Below are 26,321 nucleotides of genomic sequence, written 5' to 3'. Positions count from 1 at the left end.
TTCGATTAGCGAGGAAAACGTATGTGCCCTGTCTTTAAGATATAGTCGTGGAGGGTATAGCAGTTATATCGTCGCTTTATCTCTGATTTCTATAGATAATTGATCATCTCTGAGAACAACCTCGATTTGCCCTGAATAACAATCGACGCGTGATAGATGATGGAAAACGGAGTAACGAGAGAAGGAAAGAGGATCGAGAATCGTTGTAATTCCACTGTTTTTCTAATGTTTGCGTTTCAATTAATCGTTTGCGTTCTTAATAAAAAAGAACGAGTTACAAACGGCTCGAGTTATAATGATGTACATTATTGGTGTAATCGAGTAATAATCGAGCGTGATATACGCTTGTGATGCACTTTCAATTTTCAAAGCTTTTGATTTTGATACGAATGGATTACAATGGTTTCAAATGGTTTCAAATGGTTTCGAAATACCAAACAATGTTGAAGCACGTTACCTCCCTGCGCACGAATTGTTAGTTGAATCCAAACGGCCTGCTCGCAACGTTGCTTCTGTTTATATTTCAATTGTTTATGCAGTATATTTAGCTGATAGAGCACTTCGTTTCGGTAGTACTAGAATATAGTAGATCGTTTTCGCTTCACTCGCTCTACCCTTGAATCGACGATCGAACAAGCGATTTGTTAGATCTCATGATTTGGAAGTATTTCATAGTGAAACGAATAGGGTTAACTAATTAGTGATTACGATAATTTCGTTGACGCGTATTTACGTAATTTTACGTCGACGATAATATCCAGGAACATTTTACGTCAGCGATGCTGTAGTCACAAAAGTCAGTTGTCAACGTTTTCGTTGTCAGCAGAAATCAACAGGATCCTCTACAATTCCCTGGCGGAACGTCACCACTCGTCGTAATTTCTGCTCGTTTATCGCGGTCCTCTGTTTTGTTATTCAGAGATATTCGATTCGTGGTTGGTTTCCGGTGATTCGGGAAAACGGAGAAACTACAAGCAGAGAAAATAGGAAAAACGAGAAAAAGGGAGACGAAGCGGTAGAGCTGTAAGTTCCTACGAAGTTCGTGACCGGATTTTTAAATAAATTTTCAACTATTCAATTTTTGCCAGGAAACCAACCTCTTGCAAGTCGATCGATGTAACTTTCAGCAGCCGCGGCGGGTTTACGGATGAAGTTGAAAAGTGAGCGTCGCGAAATGGGCAAAAGGGAAACGACGATGGGGACGAAAAGTACCGCGAACGAAGCGGGGGCTATGAGAACGAGGGGCGAGGAGCGTAATGAATAATTCCAGGAGAGACTCGTCTTACAGCCTCCGACTACTTGGGCGATACAGAAACGAAATTTCCCTCTGGCTGGCTGTGGATGTTTCCACCAGGAGAAGAGGTTGAAAGCGTGTCTGCATTTGCGTCCGTTCGTCGAAGAACGTCAGTTTTAATCTTTGGGAATGTCGGGTGAAATTGCGGCGAATCCGTGCCGATAACTCGCCGTTTGTCTCTCGCTTCCAATTAAAAAGTTGCCCGGAATATTCGATTCTCGACGAAAGGATTTTGGTCAGGTTGGTTCTCAGTCTTTTCCATTCGTCGTGCGCTCGCGATTCACCATCGAAGTTACGAATGAAACGTAGAACGTACGAGTTTTTTTTTAAACATAGTCACGTCGAAAGAAAACTTTTCATACGCGTACGTACTCGTGTTTGAATACATCGATGGATATATGAATTTTAGCGCAATGTACCAAATGATGGCAGATTGATGCTGCGTAAACGAATGGCCAGAAGGATCAATTTGTGATTTTGCGTGAGAATTTCATAGATTCGCAATCTTATATTTTTGAAGATTTCTTCTGACTCTTTGTAAAGTACATGGATAAAGGTTTGTTTTTTCTCTGTATTATGTATTTAGTTACACGCCTTTCAGGTAATACGCGCAATTGCATCCCGTTAGGTGTTTAGGGTATGCTCCCGATTTGCGCAAATACTTTACGTTTAATTAAATCTTTTAACCAGTTATTCTACGTTTTTACTCGAAATCTTTCTTACTTCTTTTTTAGCTTGCAATTATCATTGGTTGGAGGTTATCGAGTGTAAACGAACGGAATCTTAATTTCATAAATAATCAAACGATCCCGGTATTTCACGGCACGGTAGTCGAGAGAATCGCGAAATCCTAGTTGAGAATCCCTGGGTTAACTCGATGATTCTCGCGTTACTTCGCTTCAAAACTTCTCCGTTGCTCCTGGGAAATTTCCAAGCACGATTAAAGTCAGCCGCAAAATTTTCTTATATCTGTGGATGCCGACCATTTTCGAATGCCGGGCTTAAGAGGAAGGAATTTCCAAGCAAATTATTTACATTAATTAAATAGAACGGCGAATAAGTAAATTCGAACTGGGATTTCGCCAGTTCGCTAATTTAGCTGGTTCTCGGAACTTCTTCTTGAGTTATAGTTGTTAGTTATTTTTAATAAGTTAGCTATACTTATTTGTACATCGTATGACAAATTTCTTTTCGAAATTCTTTTACAAAAGTATTAAGCGTGACGTCTTTAATAATAAGGATTATCAAAATCGACGATCAAACTTACGATGCTTTTCTCTAATTTCGTATCAAACTTTTCTACCATAGAGAACGACGAGACGTACGAAAGAAGAAACCTATATTTTATTTAAAGAAAGGGCAAGAGAATATTTCGCGCCATCGTTAATTCCTGTCGCGTGGCCAAATATTAGATCACAGGACGCGGTGTTCCTTTTTTTTTTTTCGGCAAATTTTCCATTTCGAACGTGCCGTGGCGGACCAGGACGTGGACGACGGTGAACCGAGGGGACGCCGGCTGACGATAGATAAGGGATGGCAAAAAGCAGAAATGAGAAATGCTAATGGCATTCCGTTCTCACCGCTATCATCTTTCACGGTTGAGCCAGACGTAGTACGAGAGAAAGACGAAGAAGGTGGTCCAGTGTTTGCACAGTCGTAAGAACGGCATGGTAGCATGATATTGGGGGTTATTTTATGCAAGAACTCGCGGTTGCGTTACTGCTGCTCATCTTGAATATTTTATGTGACGCGCCTGGAATAAGTTCGTGGTTTGTCGTTCTTTGCCCGCACCACACCGCTGAAATCCTATGCTTTTTACGAAAATCAACGATCGTCGTGATAAATGCTTTTCTAGCGAAATTGAAAATTTGACCCTTACAGAATCGCGACAATGGATATATGCATAGGGTACGCACGATATTATTCGCTAGTATTTTTTTTTTTTTTTTTTTGTAATTGGCGTGGAAAAGACGGAGAAAAAATTACAACTTTGTCGCGTATCTGGCATTGCACAAAGTCGTATTATAAAGACTTTCAACGTTTCTCTTACACGCTTGACCAATACGAGTTTGATAACTTTTTGGTCGTGGCTAGCGATAATGCCGCGAGACACATATATCCAATAGGTTCCACTCTAAAAAGCCGGCTATATGATACAGGAACACAGGCTGCAGCCAACAATAGGGAGCTACTTGTTAATTACATACAGTTAATAGGACGTTATCTTTTGCGTTACATAGAGTCACGATATTTCGACCGGAAGAGGCTGTATGAAGTATTAGAAGGGATACGAGTGGAAAAGAGAGAGAACGTGAGAGGCGGAGAGGAGAAAGGGAGAAGGAGAGAACACGAGGCAAGACAATGCACTGGATACGAACTAATTGCCGGATTCTCCTACCGTCTAGTGGACCGGGAAGATTAACTGCACACCCAACCCTCTCTTTCTCTACGCCCACACCCCTATTTTCTCTTCGTTTCGCCCCGCGCAGCCACTGAACGCGGTCTCGGCCCTGAATGAGACGGTATATATAAATTAGCCGAGTTTACCTGCTTTACCGCGCGTTATTTTCTCATGATGGCGCCGATAGATTTGTTGCTCCATCCTCTAAATTCGTTCCACAAGCGCGAAAATGGACGAAGGGCGATCGTGTTTCGTTTTATCTTTTCTTTACGTTTCTTTATTTCTTTGTCTATGGGTTTGTATCAACGCCAAACAAATGGACATATTTTTTTACACATTGGTCATACTTTTGTGAAATTCTTAGTTATTTTAAGCGAATGGCAAATCAAAGCAACGATAGGGTATGTTATGATCCTAAAGCGACTGAAGCAAAGATCCTTTTGAAGATATTACGCGTTTATTGTGCGACCTGCTAGTTCAGTTCCTTTCTTATCATTATCTCGCTAGAAATGAAGTTTCACGCAACACCCTCGGGAACTCGAAGAAGGCGGTTCGGGTGACGTACGTAAATATGAAAAGAAGAAACGGCTAACGTTGGCAACACCATGGCCGCAACGGCGCGGCGCCGCGGCGGCGGTCCGACACCGCAAAGGGCCAGCTTGTTAAATGCTGCAGGCTACAACGACTTACGCCCGTTTAATCTTGAACGCGAATTTTGCGGTATCTCGCAAGGGGTTGTAATTCAGCGTGGCTCGTTCTCCGTTCCCGCTAGCCAGCCGACAGCGTAGCGTAGATTCTTCCTCGACATAAAGGACGAAACGAAGCCGAAATGCCGCGTCTCTCCATTTTCCTCTTCCATATTCACCAGGTGTCTCTGCGCATGTGTACGTATTTCTTCGGAGAAAGCAACGCATCTTTGTCTCGTCACTGTCATCGACTTTTATTTTAACTCTCAAATTCTTCTGGGCACCTACGGACGTCATCTTTTGTTCATTTTGTAACATACGCGGTCGCGCTATGCAACGGTTACAAGTTACACGATAGAACAGACAAAATAGAGGACTACAAGGATTTTTGACAACCAACTATTTACGAGATTTTTAGAGTTGCGTGCGATCGAATTGTCCAGAAGCGAAGATGATTAATTGGCTCGATTTCACGGTTCGTCGTCCAGCGTGGGTGACGGTTAAAAATGATTCTCTCGGCTCGTAGTCGAGCACGTCGCGTTCCACTCTAGAAGCGAAGATTTAGAAACATCCCGCAGAAGAGACAAACAACTCGAATGCAGTTCGAAAGTGGAACGCTTGAGAAAAGAGTTACATAGGAATGCTCTGACGAAGTGTTTCTAGTACTGCTAACGATTTCACCGATGCTTAAACACGGTAATCGATAGAAGCGTCCCGTGATACCAAAGAGATTTCCTTTAATTGATCCTAAGAGTCTCCTTCCTGGTTCAGCTTGGGGCTGAAGCGGAAGCGTAGCGAGACTGCCACTCCATTAAATCCATCTGCATTCGAAAGACTATACGAAAGCCGAGTTTCCGTAACGAGGACGGTCCATCCCCGTTCAACCACCCTCTCTCGCGGCCTTCTTTTCCGTGCTTTCGCCTAACCGCGTCGCGTCCCTCGCTTTTTCCCACTTCCTCTCTCGCGTCCAATATTTACACACGGATCGATAGCTCGACGAGTAGACAATACTTTTCAGCGGCGTCATATCGAGAACTCCGTTGGACAGGCGACGCAAACGGAGAAAGCGAGCGCAAACAAGAGTGGAGCGAGAGAAAAGGGGGAAGAAAGCAGGGTGGGCGGAAGAAAGACAAAAAGGGAGAACGGAAGGATGGATGATAGATAAAAAAAAAAAAGAGAAAAATAGAGAGAAGTAGGTGGTGGTGGTACCGATAGGTTTGCACAATATTGATTCAATAACGGTTGAATTCTTCGCCGCTTTACGGAGGTCAACCTGCCAACTGTCTTTGCTGTTCTTGCGTAGGTGAAAAGAAAAGTGGACTTGAAATTCCCATAGCTTTATACAGCTTAGTTTTTATCGATGCCATTAATCGTAATGACTAGCGAACCTTCTGTTCCGATACTTTAATCCGAAGAATCGACCATCTAATTTTCAAAAATTAAGTCACGGGACACGGCGATTTTAAACGCGGCTAGATAGCACGCGCCACGTGTTTGCATAACGTATAGAGGGTGAAGGAGCAGGCGACGCAACAATTGGAAAAAAATCGTGCGTGAACGATTCGAGTCTGGCTCGTTCGATACGGAAAAGTTGATTTTTCGCTCGACCCACGAACATACAACCTCTCCCACTACCAATCGCATCGCCGTTTTTCCTCTCTGTTTCTCTTCTTTCGCCCCATTCTCCGCTCTTCGTCTTCCCCCTCTCTCGGTCTGTTGATTCTTTTTTTTTTTTTTTTAAACCGGCACAATTTACTAGCGTTCAAACCGCACGCACGCCACCAACGCCGTCATTATAAAACGCGCTTCCGTTTACGTTTCACGCATTTTCTATCGGTATTTTTCATAGCCCGACGTTTATTTGTTGCCTCTTGATTAGTTCCGCCCGTACCACCATCGCAGACTCCACGCTTTCCCCACTGCTGGTCGTCGATTCTTTCTTGTCGCGCGTGTTTCTCCTCTGTACATATGTATATATATACATATACTTCTGTAGGTAGAGTAATACGAGCAAACGTTTGTTTTTTCCCCCTTCTGTTGTGTGTTAGAAAGTCTTTTGTTCGAATTCTTTTCTTTTTTGTCACGTCGCTTGGCTGCGGATTCATATCGCCATCGATCTTGAATTTAAAGGCCGCGATGCATTGGCACGCGTAATTTGGCGAATCGCTTGCGATTGATTTACGTTCACTGCTGGCGCTGAATCGAACGCTGGCTTTAACCGTTTCGGTGGTAGTTTTTGGCCGACAGACGAGATCGCGTCTATGCCTATGTTTGATAATTTGGTTCTTCGGATGCTAAGTTTCATAGTTATTTATCGTGACATCGCTAGTCATCGTTTATCCTTACATCGGCGTGTCGGTACCTTTAATCATAAAATAATTCATCCACGTGTATACTCGCTCGCAAACAGCCATTAATCTACGCTTCGATTAAAAGTTGCTAAAAGAAAGTCACCTGCGCTCGACTATTCGTCGCTCCATTTATAAAATTATCGTATTCCATTTACAAAAGTCAAATATTCCTCGGTCGAACACGAAGGAGGTCGAAAGTAAGAAAAACTACAGTGTCCCGCGAAACACCAGGTTCTCTGATGCGTCTATCGATCCCACCGACCCCTTTCGATGCGAAAAAGCACTCTTTTTTTCCGCTGCATTGTTCGCGGTTCGCGTTTTGTTCCCGTTCTCTTCCATTAGACTCGCTGTTGCGACCACAGCCGTGAACGATATCTCGATGAGCGATGATCTCTGTTTCCCGTATTCTCTACCCTCGCAATCAGGTACAGTTTTTTCTCCTCTCGCTCTCTTCTTTCCATCCACACCGTTGTTGCACGCGGTATCACGGCTGATCGGTTACTGTTTGATCAATTGGCCATGTTATTTCTATTAAAAGTAGGTGCGAGCGACGGGAAGCCGTGGTACATCGATTCGAGTGGCTCGCGTGAACGATCGCCCTCCAATTGAAATTATTTTTCTCTCTTTTTCGCCTCTCTGTTTTGTCTTTCTTCTTTTTTTTTTTTTTTACTTCTTTTCGCTCGTCTGTTTTTCATAGCCCACTCTGTACGCCTGCGATGTCGGTGAATTTATATTTTTCCATTCCGTCGATCGTATTATAGCCGGAATATAGGGCGTGACGTCGCGTCGTCGGTCGGGTAGACGGGAATCACTGTAATGGCATTTTGCTCGGTGATCCATTACAATTATCGTGGAAAAACGGTTCTCACCGATCCAGCGAAATTTTCGCGATACTTCTACCGAAGGCGCGCGCCGATCATGCCGTTAATTGCCAGAAAATTCTCGTTTCGTCTCGCTTGAAATACGTGGCCAGAGATAAAAAGCAACATCGACGATCGTGGCACGAATATCGAGTGATTAAATTCCGCTTTTTGTCTCTTGTTTGTTTAATTCGATAAATTATCGACACTCGAGGAGAGATCAGATGGATTTAGCGACTAAACGAAACGATTTAGAAAAGAGAGCGTTATTGAAATTAGACTTTTCTATCTTTCGTTAAAAGAGGAAATTCTTGTCCGATATAAAAAAATCGCTACATCGACGAAAAACATAAACAATACCGGCGAATGAACACTCGATTTCCTGCGAAGCAAAAGCTGCGACCGTGAAACGGAGGAAAAGCGAAGTTGAAGCGGGCAGCAGCGCATATCGCGAAAGCAACGGCTCGCAAATAACTTTATTTTTCATCGGTGTCGTACAGCGTTTAAGGAACTACTCTTGACGTTCGTGGAGGGTAAAGAAAGGCCTCTTAATGCAGTTGGAAAAAGGACAAGGTGGCGCGGCCGAGCAACTTTCAAAGTGGGAAGCGTACTTGGGAATTCTCTCTTCCGTTGTTCTGTCGAGAATCGAAGCACGCGTGTTCTACGTGACTCTTCTCGCCCCTCCGAAGGAGAAAGAAGAAAGGGGGACGGAGAAAAAGAAAAGTTCGTCCCTCTTTTCTCCTGGCGTCGTCAGACGGGTTCGTCTTTGTCCTCGCGAACGAGTAATTAAATTTTTGCAATTCAAATTTCCCGCGCTCGTTCGTCCATGGCGTCGAGGTTTCGATCTGTCGTGTTTTAATGGGCGTGGAAATTGCTCGTTATGATTTGATCGTAAGTAGGCAGGGAATTCGGGATATGCTCCAGTTCGATGTTTTTATTTTCTATGAAAACTTTGCGATAGTCGGTAGTTGTTAAAATTCTCCAGGAACTTTGAACGAAACGGCAATGCGTACTTCTGTCGAAGATTGAAGCACGTTCTGGCTGCAATACTACGTGACTCCCTGTTCCTCTAAGCGCAGAAAGCTTCTGGCTTCTCTTTCTCCGCTTCCTTCTCCGTTTTTTTACTTTTTCTTATATTTCCCTTAATACGTCTTAAGTACGGTGTTTTCTTTTCTTCTTCTTCTCTTTTTTCTTCTTTAATGCGGTTACTATATAGAAAAGAATTCTGATTTAGGCTTCAGCATCAAAGGAAACTTATTGTAAATACGTCTGATAGCCTAAACAGCCTGTCGATGAATTTGTTAAGGATGAAAATGCTCTTGTTCTTGAAAATATTCTACCGCTGAGTTAAACGATATTCCTATTTCTGAAAATACTTTACGAAAATGATCCAACTACCCTCTTAGCCTCTTTGCTACGTAGATCGTGCATTATTCGCTAACAGCGTATGTATATGATTTTTATAATAATTCGGAGATACTTCGAAGAATAACTAAAGAAACGAAGGACACGCGTGAAAGCGGTTTTATTTCCATGCACCGCAGCCGCCGATTGTTAAACGTTCCCCGGCAAGTTTGAAGGAAGAAGCGTAGTAGCGAGCCATGGAGACCGGCGTCGCCGTCGTCATCGGCGTCGCCGGCGTTACTTGCGCGACGCGTTGTTCGTGAGTCGTGAGTGAGAATTGAGGCACGTTTCGGCTGCAACGGTACGTGACGAGTTCCCGCCGCCTCCGCTCGAATACACGACAAAATACGAGACGCGAGGTACAAATCAACCGAAACGTATTCATATTTCACGTGTCTCGGCTCCTTCGTTCCATTCGAAGCAACTTTTTCGTTCTGCCTAGCTGTTCGAGCGCCCCTCCTTTCTCTCGTCGGCCGTGAATCTAATAAACCAGCCTGTAAAACTCCTTATACTGTCGCACGTGTGCATGGAACGTTGCACGTTTCGCGAGAATATTTTTTACGCGTCAACGCGGAACGATTCCTCAAGAAATTTCCCGCTGCTTTCACGTCCCTCTGCTTTGTTGGTAATGGGTTACTTTTCAGCGTTGCCCTGACTTCCAACCACGTTTACCACAGTCTCCAGCAACTCCGATGTCTGGCTTGGTACAGAATTTGGTCAGGATTAGGTTGCTGTAGGAAACGCGGTCGGATCTTACGATCGTACTGCCCCGGTATCGATACGTTCGAAAGTTTAGTATCTTGGTGGTACAAGTAGTTGAAATTAAAATTATTTAATGTTCGACTTTCGTTAGAATTTTTATGACAAAAGTTAGATAAAATCGCAACTACGTGATTACTATATGAATATATATAGGATAAGAGAAATAAGTAAAAAATAGGAAAAAAAAGAAACAGAAAATAATAATCTTTCCAGCAATCAGTAGTGAATTTTCACGCACAGAAACGCTTTAACGTTTCGCGAAAGCGACGTTAGTATTAACACGTAGTATATTTAATATTCACGTAAATCGCACGTGTTTCCTTTTTCATTCTTCTAAAGTACTTTCTCGGATATCTAACAAATTTGCGTCGTATTTCAGAGAGACCATCTCTTCGTAAGTCATGCACGTTCCGTCCCATTTAAGTAGGTACAGTTTAAATAAGATGGTAAATATCGTCTTACTTTTACGACTCCGTTAACGAAAAGTTTATCTAGGAGAAAAAAGAGAAGTTGAAAATAATTGGGGGAAAGATAGTTGAAATATGGTCGCGTTTCGTGCGTCCGAAGCAAACTTCAAAGGCATGTGGCCGAATTCACCGCGCATTTAATAAACAAATTCGAAACTCTTTTATATCGTCCCACACGCATACTTGACCTCGCTCCATGCGGTAAATTTTGCACGTTCGGAGTGAACACGCGACGTCACGTTGTCGTTTCGTTCACTCTAACTCTTATAATTGTGATTTCGAAACGACTTAGGGACTAATTTTATTCGCGTGTCGATGCACTCTATCGATCCGATCGTAGAAACGTTGCGTTTCTGCGTCGAAAAATTACTTCATAGCACAAGGCCATATTCTTTGCCGCACAAGACGTCACAAGTGACCCCTTTTTCTACGATAGCCATTCGAGTCTCTTGGTAGCGTTGCAAAGAATATACGACAATTTTTTACGATATACGACAACTTACAATGTCGTAATTGTAATCTGCGTTCTAAAGAAATATTTAATAATAGATAATATTTAACTGTACGATTTACGTACGGTTTCTTCGGTTCTAAAACATAGTATCGTCTATTTGTTCATATTAGTTTTTTACTTTGTGCGTGTAAGAACATGCTGTATGTGGAATTTCGTTTATAAAACGCGAATAGAATATCGAAGTCGTTGGAAATTGTCAATATCACAGCGGTCGCAAAAACTATAACGAAACTGCGAAATGTACACAGAAGCGCCGATTCTACTCCGCAACGTTAGAACGCGAAGGACATTATAGAGACGAAGCGAACGAGAAGTAGTTGGACTCGAACCTTCGACGTAGTATGTACATCCCGGCATCGTTACGCGGTGAATACGGTTATAATTATAATATACGTAGAAAACTAACAATTTATTTCATTCGTACCTTCTTACCACACACACACACACACACACACACACGACAGGTATTGCAGATGACTTAGATTATTGTACGATTTCAATTAAATATACTTAAAGTTTTCTTCTTTAAAATATCGAAGAATATATTTCAAAGTTTATATTACGTATTAGATTCTTTTATTCTGTATACTTTGCGTTATTATACGTACTTACGTACGTATATGAAGTTACCTGAAACTAATTTTCATTTCATTATTTTTGTTGTTTCAGGTAAGCGATTTCTGATGAAACGTGATCTTAGAATATGCTTGGTATCATCGAATGAAACACGGTTGGTAAGTCGAACAATAAATTTAATCATTCGTTGAATTATTAAGATTTGTCTATCAGGATGCAAAAATCATTTGTAAACTAATCGTAAACTGTCATGACGAATAGGTGGAATCGCGGCTTTGGAATTTAAATTATGCAAGACGATTTCGAATTTGTATCTGTTATAAAAATAAAGAATCTCGTATCTCTATCGAATGGTCGGAGAAGAGGATCGACGAGCGATTTTGTTTCCGCGGAGTATATTTCCGTATAATCAAATTTACATGCGCAGAAGATTGTTCAATCTCCGACGTGGTTTTATTTTTCCGTCTTCATCTAGTATTCATCTACGCGGTGGAAATTAATAGGTCGGATCGATTCATCACTTAGAATTTAGTTCTACTTTTAAAACATGGTCGAGTAGAATGCAATCCCAGATCGTCGAGAAAGATTACTTTGGCGATTTGTTACGGAAAATTAGGTCAGGTTCTTAGATTAGAGTGTTTGAAAAAGATCGAATTTAAGAAGATCTTCGTCGTTCTACTTACTATTATTATTGTTTCTTTAAAAATCAAACGATGCATAAATTCCTCTTACTTCCAGTTTTACTCTTTTCAAAAATTGTAACATGTGACGCTCCAAGTTCGCTATTACGTTCTAACGAACTAAGCAGTAATTATCGTTCTCTTCGTACATCGGATGTTTCCAAGTTGTGCGCACGTTAATCGTTAATCACGGAAGATTAAGTCGTTACGTTACAACACGTGGCTTGTTACGGCAGTGTCCAAGAGACATTTACTTAGTTCAGGTTATCAAATTCGGTGCATCGCGCAATGACTTGTATTCAAAGCGTTTGAAATACTTAAAATCGATCGTTTAAATTCTATTTGGACTCGATATCTGTTTGCAATATGAATTCAGTGTCAAGTATCAATCGAATGGAGAAAAACACTCGCCTCGCTGTAATTCGGATAATCCAGCGTAGATCCAGGAGAGATCGTAGGGGACTCATTTTTTATCGAGTTAGCGCGTTTCCTCGGTCCTTACGGAAGCGTGGATAAGGTTCGAGAGGATGTACTAAGAGGCTACACAGGAAGAGAGAGACTTACAAACCGCGTTCGAGCCACTTAATCTTCTTTAGTTACTGATCGACAGCTTCATAATCCTCTCTCGGCGCGGAGTTTTTTGGACTTAGCGGCCGACCGAATGACTGGTCGATTTATCGCGCGCCTAATAGAAAGGTGATCGGGAAGAAGAGTGGTAGGAGTGAAAAAGAGCCCTAGATCCTCGTCGTCGGGGCTTTATTTTTAAAAAATGAACCGAGCCCTTCACGGTGAAAGCCCCAACGACTGAAACGGCAACGATAATGTCGATGATGAATCGACTACGGATCTCTCTCGTTAAATGAACGCTTAGCGGAGCTTGTCATAGAGTTCGTGGAATCGATCGTTCGCCATCTGAAGTGGACACTTTATTTGCAAGTTCAAACGCTTGCTAGATGTAGTTGCGTATTCCAACTAAACGATCATATCGAAAGATCCGATGTGTACCTACGCATATATATAGCTGCAGTACGCGTGAAAATTGGTCACGAAAGCGATTGAAAATTTGATTGTGAAATACGACGTTTGAATTTAATGTCACATCTCGATTCGTTGTTACAATTATAATTCGTTGTTATAAGTATTAGAGAGGAGAACTTGTTTTTGTCACAGTAAATTACGATTTCTCCGTTTATATTTTCTCTGTAAGATATTACAGACGCGATTCGTCTTCGATTTAATTTACGAACGATAGGTTTGCAAGTTTTAAAACCTCGTACCATTCGCAATCGTATCGTTGAATACAGTAAAATTGGTAAATTTTTTTCTCTAGTTGTCGTTGGTGCTCCTGATCGACCGTTGTCACGATGAGAAAGAACTTTTTCGCAGTTCGCCGCTAGTCACCCTTTTATCTACTAGAGCGGCGTATAACGTGTCTAATTATTATACATCACAGCTGCGATGATTCTAATTTGATTTTTCATCTTGAAAACCTATATTATCGGAAATCCATAATGCATAACGAATTAACGCGATAACTTCGAAGCTTCTACGAGCTATCGATAATTGTAAATTCCATCGTATCATCCCGTACCGTTTCATACGTACGAATAATAATATAGACAGGCAGTATTTCGCGATTGCGCCAATATTTAATCAACAATATTTTCATTCGGTTGTGTATACTTTTTACTTGGATGGAGAAACAAGCTGTGTTTGCGTTGCGTGTTCCGTCCACGGTATTCCCCTTTTAATCTTTAAATCGTTTTCAATATGGAAATTGTTCACAAACGTGAACAGTGGTACGATCCACGAAATCGTGTCTCGTTCAGAGAAACGATACTCGAGCGGATCGAAACATTTGCCGCTCGTGTATCTTATTGCACTCTGTAAATAAAATCGGCTCTAAGTTGTTACAGCCGTGTAATTAGATATATTAAGTTTTTGACGATACAAATTGCATACTTAGCGTTAAGAAGATTTATGGGAGGAACGTTGAAATTTCGTTATCGATCGTTTCGAATTATCAGATTATTCCTAAGATTTTCGTATGGAAGTTTAAATTCGGAACAGGTGATAAAAGTTAAACGATGATAACGTATCTGGATTAATGCGATAAATTTATTGCGTACAACCATGTGCTTTGTACGAGATGTAAAGTCTGGTCTAGCTATAAGGGGTTCAAAACATTCACTAGGATGCTCGTGAACAGAGAAAGTTGATACGAAACGTAATTGAGTTCAACGCAATTACTGCTTTTCTTCGATCAAATGTTGCAGTGCTGATTTTCTCGGATTTAAAGTTCCAACTGAACGTTCTTACTTTTATCTTTGGCGCGTAGCTTGATTTTAGGATTTTAACTGGAAAGAAAGAGAATTTTCAAGAAGCTGGTATTTATCTACATATACGCGCACCACAAAATAGTTTACATCGGGTTCAATCATAAATTTGCATACATTTTCGAAAGCATAATACAAAGAGAGGAGAGAGAATAATGTTTCCTGTTTGTTTGACCCATATTTGGCCAGCACATAGTTGATTAACCCATAGTTGACTTAGAAATCGTATAGCGATAAGAAAGTAAAGTATGCGAGAAAAATAGATTAAGTTGTACGAAAGCAGCAAGAGAGACGAAGAAGAAAAATAGCTAGATGAATAACAGAAAAAAATGTTTTGATGTAAGGTAAAACATTCTGTTCTATGCGACTTGTTATCTTTAATAAAACGTTATAACTAACTACGCATAATAAAAAAGAGTAGTAGAAATTTAATTGAACGTGTTTCTCGAACGCGTAAAGTTTCAGGACGAATATTACATTACGTCACTCATACTTATACAAAAACAAAAGCTACATTTGTTTCCTAATACAGAAAAGAAACCACTAAGTTTCATTCGTAGAATTTTCCGAACGCGACGGCCATTAAATTTCCATGAAACGGGCCACAGCTTTCGTTGGCTGGACGTTCCGAAATTGGTTGTCGATAACCCTTATTTATCTCTGTCTTGCTGTTCGAAACAATTTTTATCGAATCACGGAGCCGGAAGTTACGCGTCCGTAATTTCGAGTTACCGTTTATGGAAGTTTAGGTAGCGGCGAAAAACTGGGAGAACTTTATCAATTCCATGGTGTTGGAGGGATGCGGAGAGCACGTTTGTATCAGTTTTCTTCCTCGATGGCTCGACGTCCCAGCGGTAATGACGTATCCTCCTGCCGTGTACCATATGGTGTCTGCCGATCTAAGAGAATATAACCGTCCCTTAAGATTTCAATATAACGTCGATCGAGGCGTCGTTTGTCACAAATCCTTCGAGAACTGTCTTCGCAAGACTCGCTTTTTTTTTTATTTGTAACTATCCTCTAGGGTAGCATAGTATCCTATGCATTAGCGTGTGCGTGAATACGACAAGCAAAAGGTATTGGTTTATGACGAGACAGTCTAGATTTATAATGGTCAATTGACGATGAAAGCAGCGCGATAGTTTTACATACAATATTTCAAAGACGATAAAATGAAATTTCATATTTGTTTCTAAGCAGTGTAAAATGTATAAAAGTATGAAGATCGGCATAAAAACGGCTCTGCTATTTATTTAAATACAACCCCTATAAATGAGTCTTGGAATCGTTTATTCCAACTGTTTGCACCCCTAAATCGCGTGTCCCGTATAATCGCCTTTTACCGTAACTGGATCGTTGTTGTGTGTTCGCTGGTTCGACGTCGATCGTGCAACGGGACTAGAAAAGAAAAATAGCTCGTAACGGAAGGACACGGTCGATTTGTCGGATTCTAGGAAGATCCAGCAGCGAACAGTACGGCGATTCCTCTTGGTTCGCCTCTGCTGCTAGCTCTCCTTGCTCGCAATTTCCATGAACGTCTGCGGGGATATTCGCGGTGAATTACGTCGTGGACCGTTGAAAAGTCTCCGAGGCAGCCTCGTCCGGGAGCAGCCGCGAACTTTTGCGATAGGAAAACCGAAGAAGGAAAAAAGAAGCGATGGTGGCCTGGAGAGAAGGTGGAACAGATAGAGCGCGGCTTGTAAGGATGGAAAGAAGATAGGAGGGGAGGAAAGCGAAGGAAGAGACGGTACGCCGGCTATTAGACGGCACTAGCTGCCGCAAAACTTGGGAAAACTTATGAAAGTGGGATTGGGTTCGAGTACCATGGCGGACGAACCACCCTCTACGTCTCTTCCCTCCGCCTCTGTCGCTCGTTCTTTCTCTACTTGCTCTTGTTGCCTTTCTCCTTCGCCATTTGACGCAAAAGAAAGAAGGAAAAAGAGGAGGGACTTTGGGGAGAGACAGCAAGTGGTAAAGTGGGATACACGAAACATATTAGAGTCTACAGCACGTTCGTGAATCGCTGGCAATTTTTTCTTCCACCTCGGTGACATTAACCCGGATTCGGATCTTCTGCCCTCGCAGAGACGGAAACTTCACCCGCCAGGAAAAGAAGAGGAAAGCGAACCAACGAGGGGTGAGTCGTTTTTTTGTCGGCGTTGACGAAATTGAGCCATCGAAGAACTTTCGAAATCGTGCGTCGAATTCTACCGACGTCACCTCGTTCGACACACCGTCCACGTGGCGTTAATTTACGGCCAACGTAGGAGCGAGGGGCGGGGGAGAGGCAGGGAGATCGTTATTCGAGAGATCGTTAAGACTGCCTTCGAGATCGCCCTCGCCTTATGTCCTTTCTGCTCCACTTTTTTTTCCCTCGAATCGCAACGAGTCCGACCCTGTTGCTGCTCGATGAATGCAAATTCTCCTCTCTTTCCTTTTCTTTTATGTCTTGGGACTGAACTCGTCCTGCGGACGATTTTCGCCGTAGGCACTTGATCGAACAAGGTACTGTGGCAGAGGATTTTTCGGAAGTTTTGGAATTTGGTTAGGTGTTTTATGGCCAATGTCGAATTTGTGTTTATCTACGTGGCTAGCAATCAGAAATTCCTCCGAAATCCGACAAATCCACCGCGTCGATTCCTCCTTTTTCTCCATCAAGAACGTTTGACCATTCACCTTTACGATTCAAAAACAAATTTAACGAAAAACTGATCCAAGAAATATATTTCTCGATGGACGCGATACACGAACGATACTCTTCGTGCAAACCGTGCTACACATGGACTCTCTGTCACGACCGCGAGTAAATTTTATTCTCTGGCCCCGTATCTCTCATCTTTTATTTTCGCATGGTGTTTGTGGTGGCGGCAGGAGAGGTAACGAGGTACGAACGCGGCGTTGGAATATCTTCGACCGACGATAGCGATACCGAGAATTGGAACTATCCGCCCTTGGCCTGGCAAAAGGCACGCGAGTGACAATCCTATTAGCGAGTAGGCAGCCGGCGAAATAGCTTTCGAGATAATAAAGCGATGCAGAGGGGGTTGCCACGGGGTTGGTTGGCTGCTACGGAACTTCGGTACCGCATTGCCGGTTGGTCTCTCCCTTCCCGTGTGTCTGTCTGTCTGTCTGTCCCTCTCTCTCTCTCCCCCCCCCTCTCTCTATCTCCTTCTCCCTCTCTCTCTCTCTCACACGCTCTCTATTTCTCTTTCTACCTTCGTACTTGCTCCTAGAGAAATGGAAATGAATTTACTTTATTACCCGCCTCCGCTCCTGGTGCACGAGCGTACGCTGTCTCCACGAAATTAATATTAACGAAAAAGTAAGACGGTCCGACGATATTCGCCAACTTCTGTAACCGTTCCATGGAAATTAGTCCAAGTCTTTCCACGTCCTGTTAGCTGGATCTGTGGAGAAACGAATCGCAAGGATGTTACCCGAAATTTTGCTCTAATTGACTGGTAATTAGAAATGTGAGCGGTTTTCAGCGGATAAGGTAGATTTTTGGGTGCGGATAGAAGACGGTGCGGGTAGAAGACGGCGCGGTTCACGTAGGATTGTTTTATGTTTTACACACGTACGCCCACGCGTAGATAGCAGATGTATCGCGAAAGGTTCCGAGTTTGGATGGCTGTGAAATTGCCAAGAATTCACAGATCCCTCTGATCGTATTTGTTAATATAAATATATTTTGCATCTTTTAATACCACGCAACGTTGACCACTGTCGGAAAAATTTCCAACTGCAAGTTTTACCTTATCCACTTGTAAATGGATGCTTGTAAATGAAAACTCCGATACTGCTAGAAATTCACAACAATTCGCCATTAACCTGTGCGATTAAGAATAAACTCTGGAAATTTTTCGATACGGCCATCAACCGATACTCTTCTATTGCCGAGGACGAAAGCAACCTTGGATCGTAGCTTCTATTCAGCTTCGTCCGATTTTACATAATCTCGCTCGTAAATACGGGACGGTATAAAATTTTAATAAATCCTTAGGTTCACGAGGACCTGGAGCGTATTTCGGGTGTAGCGCGCGAGACGAGCAATAAAATCTGAAAATATATATCTTTCGAAATAAAATAAAATGGTAAACGTAGCGTGAAACGGCCTGGCCGCCATATAGCCACGGCGCGATGCAACGGCAGCAGTAACGGAGAAACCGGAGTCTCTCTGTCTTTCGCGAAAAACATACATTTTCCGTACCGCTTCTACCCCTGTTTCTTGTTCGGTTCTCGTAGGTGGTCGAATTTAGCATCCGTCGCTCTCCTTCTGCTCCAACTCTCTATTCTCCGTCTTTTCTACGTTCCACGTGCTCTTTTCATATATCCGATCCAACGAGCCTGTATCTATCATTTCCCGTCGAACTTTGTCTTCTATTTGACTTCGATATTTGACTGTTGCAATGGCAGCGCTTCTCTCGCGTTTATTTCTTTTTCGTTCTTTTCTTTCTTTTCACGTTTTCTTCGAAGATTGCTAAAGACGAAAGAGAGTTATTGCGTTACGGATATGTTACATCTTGACCGGTATCGGTTCTAATAATTACATACGCGTGATCTATACATAGAAATTGTACGTCGGACAAGCATCGAACGATGGTTTCATCCCGTAAACTGTGGTGTACATTACGCGTAGTTTGCACCGTAAATTTACAACGCAAGATTATTATCGTGTTTTTTATATATCGTACATATTATAAAACGATGAACGTTCCCGATGGATATCCACGTATATGTACGTGCTTGAAGACCAGCACCTGCAACAAACTCGATTTCATTTGTTTCGAGAAATGTGTCTTCATTATGCAGAAAGTCGTTTCGTTCGTGTCGAGTTAGTTACAATTTAGTTTGCTGTAGCGAGACCGGTGTCGCAGAATGTTAAACTTAGAACTGCTCCGTCTGCGAAGTTAAAACGAAGAAGATTATCTGCATTATTTAACGGATGTGAAAAGTACTCGTATCGAATATTACTCGTGCCTGAAACGTTTTTATCGAATTTAGAGAAAGTAACTTTTGTCAACGAGAAACCGTACAACTAGTTGGTCTAAAAAAGTTGGCGTAAGCAGCTGGACGTTAGAGCGGGTCTTACCGTAAACAGAGTGCTTTCGATTTTAATGAAAAACTTTCAGGGTATACTAAAGCCACCGAGACGACAAAAAAGTTTCTGTAAACAGCGGTTCGCGTGTGCTCGACTCCTCTGCCATACCGCAAACGAAAAGAAATATAACGGAAACGTTAAAAAATTAGTCAGTAACTTGTATTTAGGGCGGAAAGATACTTATATTTCGTAAAAATTTATATTTTCAAGTTAATTTATCGTACACGTTACTTATAAACGAGGCTGTACAAAGACAAAGTTTTTGTTCGTACAATCAAAGACTAAGAGTGAAAAGAATTTCCGCGAAACTGACTAATGCAACAGATATCTTCTTGATATCGAATATTTCTCTCGAAAATCATTCTATCTCTACTTGTGCGACATTATTTTCACTTCGGTTATTTTAAAGAGAAAAAAAGTCTGCCCTGCAGGCCAGTACATCCTCGTTATCCTTTTCTCCTTCTCGCAGGGGTTTAGAACGAATAATCGTGAGTTAATTCTGCTCCTTGAAAGCTATCTCGTCGACGTCTTCTGCTGCTTCACGCTCATTTCTTCTTTTCACGCCTTTATTCCAGCAACGATTCGCTTTTCCCCTTTGTCTTGTCACGAGATTCTTTCCTTCGTTATTTCGTTCTGTTCGTTTCGGCAAAATGTCGCCAGTTGGCCAGGGAAAGGAGTCGGCAAACAGACTGGTCGTGTTCGTTCATGCACAAATCCTCGGTCGAACAATATTCGACCAAGTTCTCCGTAAATTTGATATTCCGTCTTGTCCAGGAGCTTGTTGTTCGCAGGAATTTTCGATGTTTCCGAGAAACATTGACCTACGCTACTGGCCATTCTCTTTCGAATACATAATTGATATGTAGGATTATTGATATACGGGAAAGAGCGCGTTATCAAATTTTGATGGTGCAAAGATGGTTGGGTATTGGAAAAGATTTTTGACGTATAGGATCAAAGCTGAAGCGCGCGCAATTACGAGATTAATTATCGATTGCTTGATCACAAGTTATCGTATTTATTCCAGTTCTAGATATTTTTTAACAACGTCTTATCAATCTCCTCGCTCGCCATCATTTGCTGACTATATTGCTTCGAATCTTAGTCACGCGTTTATAAAAATTTTCTCGTTCGGTCTTATATTTCTTTCTCCACTTACTCCAGTTGTTCGAAATACTGCCGATCTAGTCGATGCATAGACTCTGGCGATCGAATCATCGAAACGAAGCGAAAGATACAGCAACGAAGAAACCGAGAAAGAATTTCGTTTCGAAGGCCCTTTCATCCTTCGCGAAGCAACGGAGGCGGTAATTGCGTTAAAGTGGACGTGGGTTACACAAGAATCACCCTTTTCCGTACCTGGAATAATAAATTCTCAACAACACGCGGTAACGAAAGTTAGGGTCCTCGGCTTGTTTCCCGGTCCGTTAACGGCGTGCCAGACCTAACTTCCCTTCTCGTGCCACCTACCCCCCGTTCTCAACCTACTCTTCCTCGTTTTACTTCCTTTTCTCTTCATTACTGAAAAATCTACGGCTCCGAGCGGGGACATAAATTTCGAAATAATTTGAATATTGTTTGTTACCTTGGGGCGCGCTAGGAAACACGCTCTCTTCTTCGCAACGCGGAGATCCACCTTAACGAGAGTGAAGTCTAAAATTACGGTGGATGCTCGAATTATTATAATCGGATGGAAAAATTACGAATTTTATGTTGGCGATCGTAACGCATGTTGTTGTTTTTTGCTCTGAACACGATAGAAGATTCGACTGGTGTTTTTGATACGTCGAGAATATTATTTGTCGTTGTACACGGTAAGACACGTACTTACGACAGGCTGTCAGTTTTCGCTTCTGTTGTTCATTTACGACGGTGTCACTCGATATCGGTGATTTGTGAGAATCACCAAAGATATATCGATATCTTTGTGACCGTGAAAAGATTTGACATCGTTCTGTCGCATGTTATCGTCGATCGGTTTCGTTAAATTTCATAATACGATAGTATCTATAAGAATTTTAATCTTATATCTGGTAATAACAGGGAACACCTAGCAACTAGATCGACCTAGAAACACCACTGTGTATATAAGTTTCTCGAGAAACAGGACAACAATAATATATCATATTATTACTACATATTCCAAGAGCATAATGCATTAACTACGTGTCTTCAACGATAGGGAGCGACGAAGACAGCAACGACGTGGCGCTTTGCATTTTATAATGGGTTTCCCGGTCGTTTGTCGTTGCATTATGGAAACATTGAAAGACGGAACTTATTGCGTGTCATCCGACCCAACGTAAAAATTTCCTCTTTTGTTCTCCTGGGATCCAAAAAATCTTGTTTCTCTGATCTTGTTCAAATTCCAGTCAGGCGTGACTGGGATGAGAGGGAAAACACGAGAAACGAAGAAAAATCAAGTTTCAGACCCCCCGCGAAGAAAAAACCAGAAGGAAAAAAGATAAAAACAGGTGGAAAGAACGACTTTGTTAGAAAAAGGGAGTAGGAGGTAGAGTAGGGAAGGAGGACGCAGGAGAAGGTCCGTTCGATGGTCAGCCAAGAAGAAAATTCAAACAAGATTTTATAAGAGAAAGAAGATGCCTTAAGGAAATAAGGTAGAGAAAAAAAAGGACACGTCAGAGGAATCGAAAGATAGGATCGGACCGTGGAGAGAAATTGGAAGGGTGGCGTGGGATGATGAGAGCAAAAAGTCAACCAGGCGTCGCGCCGCGTCGCGTCGTAGCCATAGCCATGGTCGTCGTCGACGAAGACGTCGCGTCGTCGGCGCTGCTACTTGCGACTGCATTGCGCCGTCACGTCTCACGGGACTTCGGGGGTCCGTTCCAAGACGGTTCATTAGTTGTCGCAATGCAGGACCTTTCCTGTGTCTTCCCTTCTTTCTCGGCCACCGTGAGAGTCCTCCTCCGTCTATCCTTTTTCCCCTTGGATTCTCGCGACGAGGACGTCGCGAACACGTCTGTTTCATCCTTCTCGTCGAGCAGCCGAGAATCCGTCGCCGTGCAGGATTTGTCCTTCTCTATGGAGGCTGTCGAGTCCTCGAAACCCTGGGAATAGCAATGAAGGATATTTTACTCAGTCAACCGTGTCCGAGGATTTCGCCGAAATCCCTGTTTTGGATGCGCTCGCCCTCTTTCCCTTTGCTTCTGTGCCACGGGGGCTGTCGCTCCTACTCTTCTACAGTATCGTGCAAAAGTTTTCCAAGCTCTAACTAATCGTATCTTTCGGAAATACACGTTTTCATCCGTTGTTATATGGAACCGAATCCTTAGATATTTCCTTCGTCGTGTTGCCCGTTTCTGTATAACTTCCCCTCGTCAATTCTTTGAAGATACTTCGATAAATAGAGTATAATTATCTTTTAATCGATATTTTTGAGCAAATTATCAATAATTCTTATATTACAGATTTTTTTAGCAAATATTAGGTGAAGTAAAAAGTTCTGAGCGCTTTTTCGCTTTATTTCGACGATGAAATTAACATAGTCAAGATTATTCGATTTAGATTAAATATGCGCCGTTTTGTTCGATTACTTTTGTCCATTTTGAAGGCAATTTCATAATTCCGCGGTTGAAGAAGTCCTCGTCCCTATTGGTAAAAAACTTGACCAGCTCATTTTCACAAGCCTCTCTTGAGGCCAGTTTTGTACCATCAAGAAAATTTTGCAAAAACTTAAAAAGGTGATAATCGCTTGGTGCCAGGTCTGGACTGTACGGCGGATGCGATAGAACCTCCCAGCCAAGCTCTCGGAGCTTCTGACGCGTCGTTAAAGATGTGTGCGGCCTGGCGTTGTCTTGATGGAACACAACACCTTTCCTATTGGCCAATTCTGGCCGCTTCTGGTCGATCGCCTGCTTCAGTCTGGTCAGTTGTTGACAATAGAGGTCCGAATTAAGTGTTTGCCCCGATGGGAGCAGCTCATAATGGATGATTCCCTTCCAATCCCACCAAACACACAATAAAACCTTCTTGGCCGTTAATCCACGCTTGGCGATCGTTTGGGCCGGCCCACCGCGATTGGACCACGATCTTTTTCGGCTGTTGTTCTCGTATGTGACCCATTTTTCATCGCCAGTCACCATCCGCTTCAAAAATGGGTCGATTTCGTTACGTCTCAACAAAGAATCGCAGGCATCAATTCGGTCCAAAAGGTTCTTTTGCGTCAATTCATGTGGCACCCATACGTCGAGCTTCTTCTTGAGACCAGCCTTATGCAAATGGTTCCAAACGGTTTTCTGGCTAATCTTCAGTTCCTGGGCAATGGAATAAGTGCTCACATGCCGGTCCGACTCGACGATTTCCATGATTTTATCCACATTTTCGACGATTGGCCTACCAGAGCGTGCCTCATCTTCGACGTCCATATTACCAGAACGGAATCGTTGGAACCACCGCTTTGCTGTTGCATTCGATACTGTACTGGGTCCATAAACAGCACAAATTTTTTTGGCCGCCTGCTCCGCCTTTTCACCTTGGTCGTAGTGGTACTGAAGAATGTATCGAATTTTCTCTTTTTTTATCTCCATTTTCGAACGCTGTAACACACAACTGGCTTCACCGAACACAAAACTGACAAAGAACCTTTTTGATGCGTAATATCACCTTGAAATCGGTGTATACTATGACTCGATGCGATGTGCACATCGTGAGATATGGCTCACTAAAGACATCTAGCGAAAAACGCTCAGAACTTTTTACTTAACCTAATAATAACGATTATTCGTAAAAATAGAATATTTCCGATCGCTAGGTAGCTTGAGACTTTTGCACGTTACTGTATATCCCCATCCAAATTTCGATTCTCTCACTTTCGTTACTACGTGTGCTTCGCACAGCGTAAACTCGTAAAACCCTGTGGACTAGCTCGCGCCCCGTTTCTCTTTTTCCTATTCTCTCTTCCCCGCCCCCAGCCTCTCTCTCTCTCTTTTTGCCTGTGACAACATACGCGAATATTCGAGGGGCTTCTTCTTATCCGAAGAGAGAGAGAGAGAGAGAGAGAGAGAGAGAGAGAGACGATGCTTCGTGCATGGAACGTTTTCTTGGTCGTCCCCGCGCTTCAGGGGATTACGAATTGGCGTAGAGTCGCGGTCGGCGCGCTCCGTCGAACTCTCTCGCAGACACGATGCTGAAACAATTGCGCGCTCTAGCGAGCCAGTCGCGCGGAAGCTCGCGCTCAAAGAGCCCTGTGATCGAGGGTAAACCGGGAAGTAGCCTGCCAGAGGAGTTTTCTTGCGCGATGTACGCCGCGCGACGAGAACACGCCCCCGGCACCTTTTACAGGATATCCCTGTAATATGAATTGTAGTAAAAGACACGCGAACCGTGAAACGATCGTTGCTTTGACGCTATGGTTTCTTGAGACCGATTTTTCTTTGGTTACTTCGACTTGTCGATCGATCGCCAGGGGGAACGATCGGGGAACAAAGTTATCGCCTCGTAAGACGCCTGAGTTATTTCCGTTCAAACTTATTTTTTACCATTTCGGCTTATCCAAAAGTCTGAAAAGATTCGTCGACGTTTATCGAGATCGCTCTTATATGATCATTGGTTAATGCGTACTTAAATGTTGGAATTCTTTTTCCAACGAGGAGAAGAAATTAAGCGGTAAAAAGTTGTGTCGTTAGAAATATAATATAAACATCCGTAGTTAAAGGCTAAGAAAATTTCCTGCGGTGCCAAGTACAGGAGTTTTACAAATTACGGCCTTATCGATTGACCAATTTGTTCCTTTCTTCCGAAATTAGAAAGCTAATCTCGCGGAATAATACGAGCACGAGTGAATAATTAACCGATCGATAGCAATTTAGAAAAGAAATCGCTCTACTCGAGATTATCGCGAGAAGAAAAGAGTCGCTTGCAGGATCTTTTCTCTTATTATTTCTTATCGTGCAATTTCCGACAAACTCGCTGCAAACTCGAAACAAATATCCGTTTCCTTTCTCCCCGCTTATCTCGTTCCACGGTCGGCGAGCTCGCCTCCTAACATTCTTTTCAGCTCGACTCTTCTAGCCGTTCGAGCAATACGCTGTCGAACTTTAAAGCCTAGCCCTCGGCTCTTTCTTTCGTTATCCTTAATCTTTTTTCGTTGGTGAAACATCGTATAATTGTTCTCGATTGTCCGAGGGGAAATGCAAACCTTTCTCCTTTCGAGTAAATTCGAAAATGTCTCTAAAATGAAATTAGACGTTAATCTAAGAATTGAAACGATGAACCGGAATCAAAGATTTCTCGTAGAAACGAAAAATACATTTCCGTTAATTCTGTCATATTAATTCTGCCGAAAATGCTGGCAATTTCCTTGATAATTATAAAACAAATAGTCGTCACGTTTCCGCAACGAACGATGTCGTCCTTATGCTACATCGAGTATCAAAGTCGTAAAGTTCTTCTCTCTTTCGAGGAGAAGTTTATTGCCGTGCATGCAGTTCGATTTTTCAGACACTTCGCCAGATCCTGTTTCGCTGACCTATCTTCGCGTTTACTACCGGCGAATCCATCGATCTGGAAAACAGTTGGCAGGCTTGATCCCTGGTCGAATGCATTAGAAGCCCGGTTTCCCCGTTTCGTGTGCACAAACGAGATATCGTGGTCTGAGAATCATGGAGGAAAATGTTTAGGGAAACGTTAGGTTGCAGTGTGTTTCGCCGCTCACTCGTCCAATGGAAAATAAGAATATCGTGTACTTGACGCGATGAACATCGTTCGAGGAGCAAATGGTGAAACCGTTCGAAATAGAGCAGCTACCGAAGCGTATTTAACACTTTATGACCAAAATACTATTTTGGGAAGGAACTACAATCGATCAGAGTCTTTAATCTCGTCTCGATATACGTGTATTTAAGTTATTTTACTCGGAATCTAAGAGTTA

General features: G+C 42.5%; 1 protein-coding gene across 13 annotated transcripts in view; it reads left to right on the top strand.

Annotated features, from left to right (window-relative positions):
• The window catches only part of LOC117207887 (probable serine/threonine-protein kinase yakA), a 385,156-nt gene that overhangs the window by 232,520 nt on the left and 126,315 nt on the right, over positions 1–26,321 (top strand). The gene's annotated exons all lie outside the window — the stretch shown is intronic.

The sequence above is a fragment of the Bombus bifarius genome, unplaced genomic scaffold, assembly GCF_011952205.1.
Source record: "Bombus bifarius isolate JDL3187 unplaced genomic scaffold, Bbif_JDL3187 scf7180000008047, whole genome shotgun sequence".
Classification (NCBI taxonomy): Eukaryota; Metazoa; Arthropoda; class Insecta; order Hymenoptera; family Apidae; genus Bombus; species Bombus bifarius.
Note: the sequence above shows the minus strand (reverse complement) of the source record. Positions and strands in the feature narration are given on the sequence as shown.